The sequence below is a fragment of the Octodon degus genome, unplaced genomic scaffold, assembly GCF_000260255.1.
Source record: "Octodon degus isolate 3935 unplaced genomic scaffold, OctDeg1.0 scaffold00109, whole genome shotgun sequence".
NCBI lineage: Eukaryota > Metazoa > Chordata > Mammalia > Rodentia > Octodontidae > Octodon > Octodon degus.
Genome location: NW_004524685.1, coordinates 5,893,173 through 5,899,706, shown reverse-complemented (window position 1 = coordinate 5,899,706; position 6,534 = coordinate 5,893,173). Strand labels below are relative to the sequence as shown.

Sequence of the window (6,534 nt, the reverse complement as noted above, 5' to 3'; positions counted from 1 at the left end):
CTTTTAAAGTATTTTACACCTATAATACCACACAGCTATTTCAAACACTGACATATAACCCCCCCAATAAGACAAAGCAAAGACAACAAAAGCTTATCTTATTAGAAACAAAGATACACCATCATTATACTCTTTAACCATTATTGCACTTTTAACTTCCATTTGACAAAACATTCATGAATCAGTAGACTACTTAACAAATAACATCTTTTAGAAGAGGAATTGTCCTAAATTGTTTATTGGGTTATGAATTTTACAAACATCACTTATATTATTAGTGGTAATGGTGGAGCTGGAGTTGTTGCACGTTCTCCAATCTGCACAGCGAGAGCCACTGATAGTGTGGTGGAGCTTGTGGCCCTTTCCAAGGCCACGAGGCTTGTGGCCTGCAGATGTCAGCCCACGCATCTCCCTGTGCTTATGGGCTGGTTTGGTGATCCACTGGGTGTCAGGATTTCTTCTAGTGGCTTTGTGAAATGGATCAATAAGGATAACCTGAAAGAATCTGTATGTGGAATATTTACCAACCCAGTAAGAATGTAGAACTCTCAGAGCCCCACAGTGGCGTCCAGCTCACTCCTCAGCAACAAACTGAAGGCTTCGCGAAAACTTCATCTGGTTAAGGAAATGAAAGACAGACTCACCGTAAGTTGCTCCCTTAGGAACTGGACGCTTGTGGCCACCGTGGCGCATGGAACCCTGTATGTGACATACCCTAGCTTGGCCTTGTATTCCAGTCTGCGAGCTTTGTCCACCCAGGTGGGATGAGGAGCCCTGTGGAGCGCTGAGAGCTGGCGGTACTGCCTGCAGCGGACCGCATCAGAAAACACATCACATCGGACTGCTTCTTCCTCCACAGCTCCCGGATGTACTCCTATGCACCCATCTTGGCTGACCTGATGGCTGCCACCAGACAAAAAGGTTTTTTTGGGGGGGGTAAACTTTTAAACTATTTCTGGCATGTTAAGGATCAAAGTTTTTTTTTTGGGGGGGTAAACTTTTAAACTATTTCTGGCATGTTAAGGATCAAATAAAGCATAACTATTGGCCGATGCATTGTATTTCAAGTGACATCATAGTTGTTGCGTAACTCTTCAACATCTGTCCCCCTTTCATAAACTGTGAACATGTCTAGCTTCATTTGTGTTAAGGATTTATGCACAGACTTTTTTGCTGTTTGTTTGTTTGAGACAGGGTCACCTAGAATTCACTTTGTAGCACAGGCTGACCTTGAACTCACATGATCCTTCTACTTCAGCCTAAGGGCTGGGACTACAGCACCACCGTATCCAGCCTTACTATCTACCTTATCATCATGGTGTAATGTTGACAGTACTGATGCTACTTTGTTTTTTTTTTTGCCATACAGGAGGCCAATGTTATATCTTTCTGAAATCCAAATATTGTACTATACATTTCTCTGTTGTGAATTTGCAACACTTATTTTCAGGAGTCTTGGCTTTTTTCTTGTGAATAGTCCTTGTGCGGGTAAACTGGTATCCTTCTAGTAAATATAACATCAATGAGTAACTGTTGTAGTCAAGGTTTGCAAAAGAAATAATTTAATACAGGACACATAATTTATAGGATTATTTTATAACAGTTATCCAATGAGTCATATACAAAGAGAGAGCAGAAAATCTGTCCTCACACTAAAGACCCAAAGAATCCATCTGAGGGCCTGGATCACCCAAGCAGTGTCCTTCATGAATCCAGCTGAAGACTGTCAGCGCATGACAAGGCCTCATGCAAGTCTGTTTTGTGGATTTATGCTGGAAAGGCCGAAAGGTCAGTGGTGGAAGCTAGAAAGTTTGTGCCAAAGGGATGAAGGATTTGTGCTCACAGGCTAAGGGATCTTCCCTGGAGCCAGGAAGCAATGCTCAAATTAACAACCGGAGCTCCTCTGAAAGGTGTCACAGCCATTCTCAGTGAAAATGAGGTCCCAAGCTCCTCTGACGATGAGAACAGCTGAGTTCATATCAGAAAGCCAGCAGCACAGCAAGCTTCTCCAGGAAACTAAAGCAGTTCACTATCTTCCCCTCCAGATTCAGAAAGTAATGCTCAAATGAAGGACCAGCGCGCCCCCAAAGTGAACCATAGTCATTCTCAGGAACAAGTCCTGCGCTCCTTAATGATGAGAAGAGCCAAGTTCATATCGGGCATCTAGCATGACAAGCTCCCCCAGGAGAATTAGCAGCACCAGGAAAACCAACACCACCTAGAAGAACCAACAGCCCCCCCCCCAGTGCCTTCTTATTCTCTAGTTCTCTTTTTTATTTTGCTGGCAACAATCCTCAGGTGGGCCTTCCATACCCAGGACCATGTTGATTCAGTTCACCTGGGTATTACAAGTTGAACAGTTGTCAATCCATCACAATAGTGAACCAACATTCTATTGATTGTGTTATTCAGGTTGTTTTCTAAAATAGGTACAACAATCTATTCACAGTGTCATGCAGTTTGTTACTGCACAGGTAGAGATGTGGTCACTCAGTTCCTGGATAAGTTTCTAAATTCACAGTGTAAAATATATTTGCATTTACTAGGCCATATATTGTTACACCATAGGTTTAGAAGGTTTATTTGGCATATATTGCCGAAACCTTCAACAACCATGAAATGATGCAAGTTGTTCATCTATTGTCACATATTTGGACAGTGTATAAATCATGTGACAGTTTGAAATAAAGCTTTAAACACCGAGCCAATAGCTCAGGTTTTTTTCTTTTTCAGGAGGTCTTTTGTGATCAAAACATAGGCAATTATGAAAGAAACCAAATCTCTTAAGTGTCAGTTTTATTCTAAAAATCTCAATAGATCCTTTAGATTCTGATGATTAGAATGATAAATTGAACACCAGTTGTCAATCCATCACACTAGTGAACCAACATTCTGTTGAATGTGTTATTATTGGTACAACAATCTATTCACAATGTCATAAGGTTTATTACTCACAAATAGAGATGTGGTGGCTAGGAGTAGCCTTCTACTCTGAAGGCTTTTAGTTCAAATAGTGAGGTGTCATGATCAACGTGTTTTTTTTTATTTTAAAGAGAGAAAGAAAAAATTAAAAAATAACAGTAAATCAAAAGAGTTTCAAAGCAGACGAGGAGGACAGTAAAAATAACTAATACGTTGCATATTGTTATCTGGTAGTAGTTATTTGCAATAAAAGATAGAGGCAAGAAATATTGTCCAAACAAAATTAGCACAAGTACAAGCCTTTGTTTTCAATGAACTTAGAGAAACTGGATGTATAAATATCTTAACTATCATATATATGAAATGGATGTCTATCTATCTCTATCTATCTTTCTTTCTTTCTTTTCCTTCACTTCGCCTTTCCACCATCCCAGTTACTTTTTTCTTTTGAACAGTATCTTCCAAATGCACAACATTTATTAAACATTTTGAATTTTATATTCATTCAGCTTCTCACACTAGTGAGACAATATGATGTTCACACATGTGTCTGATTCACTTCATTTATGCGTATGATCTTGAGTTGCATCTACGTACATATAAAGAAGTTGTGTTTTGTTATATAGGAGTATGACTCATCCATAAAAAGAATAAACTTGAGACTTTTATAGAGAGATGTGTTTTTGATTATTGCTATTGATGTATATAGCACATTTTAGTTGTATTTTATTATTAGTTCATTTCAAAACATTTGTAGCATATTTTCTTTTGTAAATAATTTCCAACATTGAATCACAGTGTTGGCATTCCTTTGAATAGATTTCACCCCTGGCAAGATTCTAATAACATTCTCTAGTTTAGCGCTAACATTGGATTTATCAGGAATTCATTATCATTTTGTAGCATTTGGCAGTCACATACCTATTTCCATTGCTGATTTCTTCCTCAGCTGAGTCAGGGTCTTCATTCTGAACTTCTCTATCCATCGTACCTTCCTATCTTCTTTGGCTTACATGATCCATAGCATCATTAGTAACCAAGTCACTTGAGGACTCACTTTCTTCCTCCTCCTTGTAAAAGTGGGTTTTCATGTGATATTGTATTGAACTGGGCTAATTCTACATGAAAAAAAAAATCAAAAGAAAAAATTTAATAAGACAAATTATAAATACTCAAAAATGTGACATGGTACATGAAATGAGTAAAAGTCACCCATTTACACTTTGACACACATGCATACACCTTACTGTGCCAAGAGAGTAAAGACAGATGAAGATTCCTTCCTGTACTCCTCCTGTGCAGCTACTTGAGATGCATAGCTGGCTACTTTTATGGTAAAGTACATCTTTGCATTAGAAAAGTGTAGTATGGGTGTGTTATGTTTTGGGTCTCAGACATCCCCCCAAAGCCTCATGTTTCATGGGGCGGGCTTCTAGAGTTTCTGATTAATTCATGGTCTCCAATGCTGTGATTGTAAGTGTCAGTGCCACAGCCGCCATGGAGCACCTAGACTGTATGCAATATAAGGAGTAGAAAGAGGCTTGCTCTTTCTCCTCCCTCTTTTGCTCTCGTTGCTTTTGCTGTGTTTTTGATCTTCTGTCACACCACTCTGTCTTGGAGTCACCTGGTCACAGACAGAAACCTTTACAGACTGAGCTAAACAAGTCTTTCCTTCCTTAATTCTGGGCATCAGGTATTTTGTCTCAGCAATGAGAGAAAAGTAACTAGAGTGTAGTATCAGATAAGTGAAGAGCTTGAAAGGTTTACAGATGTCACTTGAAAGAGAAGAGCCAGAATGCCTTAGGCTATTTTATATGGAAGATTATGGACACAGTTCAGATCAGAAAATGAGTAAAGACCAGGCTAGGAGGTCTCTTCTCAGGAAGGACTGCATTGTCTGTTAGACTCTAGCTGATATATGGGTTTTTTGTTGTTGTTGTTGTTTTGGTTTTTGTGGGTTTTTTTGTTGTTGTTGTTTTGTTTTTTTGTTTTTGTATTTTTAGGGAATGATCTACAGGGTGTTCAGGATCTCACTGCTAGATTGGACTTGTAGTGATTCTCCTGTTTACAGCCTCCCAAGTGCTGGGATTATAGGTGCATGCTACCGGACCCAGTCTCAATCACCGTCTCAGTGTACCCAGTGGCAGGGCCAGCATGGCAGGCTTGGGGATTGAGCCTCCAGCCCCTGCCAGATGATATATGTTACGGTTTTGCAAAAATCCATTTGCTCTTGTCCAGAGTTTTTGCCTGAGACTAAGAGTAAGAGTGGTGGACTAATTAATCTGCAAGAAGAAATTTCAATGGAGTCAAATATTGAAGTGGTAGCATGGTTATTTTGGAGTTTTTTTTAGCTAGATTTATGTTGTAAATCAAGAGCAAAGAGTCCAGCATGATGATTTAAAATGTGAGTTTTGCCAGGAAAACACCTCCAGTAAACCTGCAGAGAGACAAGAGAATAGATAAGATGGCCTGAGAGCATCACAAGAAGCAGCAAATCTCCACCCTTTAAGGCATCCAAATGCAAAACAAGACTGCAAAAGTGAAAGAGTACCATGTTCCAGAATGGCAGCAGGCACACCTAGTGCCAGACTGGTGAAGGCACCCGCATCAGGTTCCAGAATGGGGTAACACCAAAAATGTGTTCATTGGAATCAGGGTTAGAGTGCTCAGTGATCTAAGCACTCAACTCCTATAGTCAGGAGAGAAGAAAGCATGGCCACTGCTCCAGCTGTCGGTGGACTTTGGCCTCATCCACTAGGCACTGGTCTTCAGTGCATGCAGAATTCAAGAGTTCTGAAGTTTAAAAGGGCTGCCACCCAGATTTCAGAGGAAGGCCTAGGAGGCTAGATACGATGCTCCTGAGAAGACAATATGTGAAGCTGTGAGGGTGGAGCCAAAGGGGCAGTGGAGAGCCCAGAAATTTAGAAAAGCCAGGAACATGGAACACCTGCAGCGAGGGAGCAAAGCCAGCCTGTGTGAGACGCCCTGGCAGCTGCAGCCGCTGGAAGTGCCTTAGGGGTGGAGCCTCCCAAACCCTTTTTTTAATATATATATTTTGGTACCAGGCCTTGAACTCAGGACCTTGCCTCCCAAACCTTTGGAGCCCACAACTTCACAGAGAATAGAATAGGTGCAACAAGTTGATTCTCAACATCATATAGTTTATTACTGCATAAATGTGAACTGCATAAAGGCACGCAGTCTCAAAAATAAGTAAAATAAAACTGGAAACAAAAACCAACTTAGAATTCAGGAATTAGATCTAACATTTCAAAGTAATCACAAAACTGTTCTTCCAAATCTTCTTTCTTGGAAATGCTGTATATTTTTAACTGAAGAGGACTCTTGAATTTATCATGTCTAAGATCATAACAATTTTATTTCCATCTAGAAATCTTACTATATAAAAAGACTTTGAGAGTATTACAGAAATGCAAATTATCATAAACTAGCTAATTCAATGCTGCAGTAAATATAGTATGTCTTAATTATCTTTAAACCAGTAATTTTTTGATTGGATTAAAACAGTAACAACAAATTCTTGATGTAATTGTCCTCAAAACCTAGTATCTCTCTCTCTCTCTCTCTCTCTCTCTCTCTCTCTCTCTCTCT

At 39.7% G+C, this 6,534-nt stretch overlaps 1 pseudogene; it reads right to left on the bottom strand.

The window, feature by feature from the left end:
- Window positions 1–266: 266 nt before the first annotated feature.
- LOC101585366 lies at window positions 267–886 on the bottom strand (annotated as a pseudogene).
- Between the last annotated feature and the right edge of the window lie 5,648 nt (window positions 887–6,534).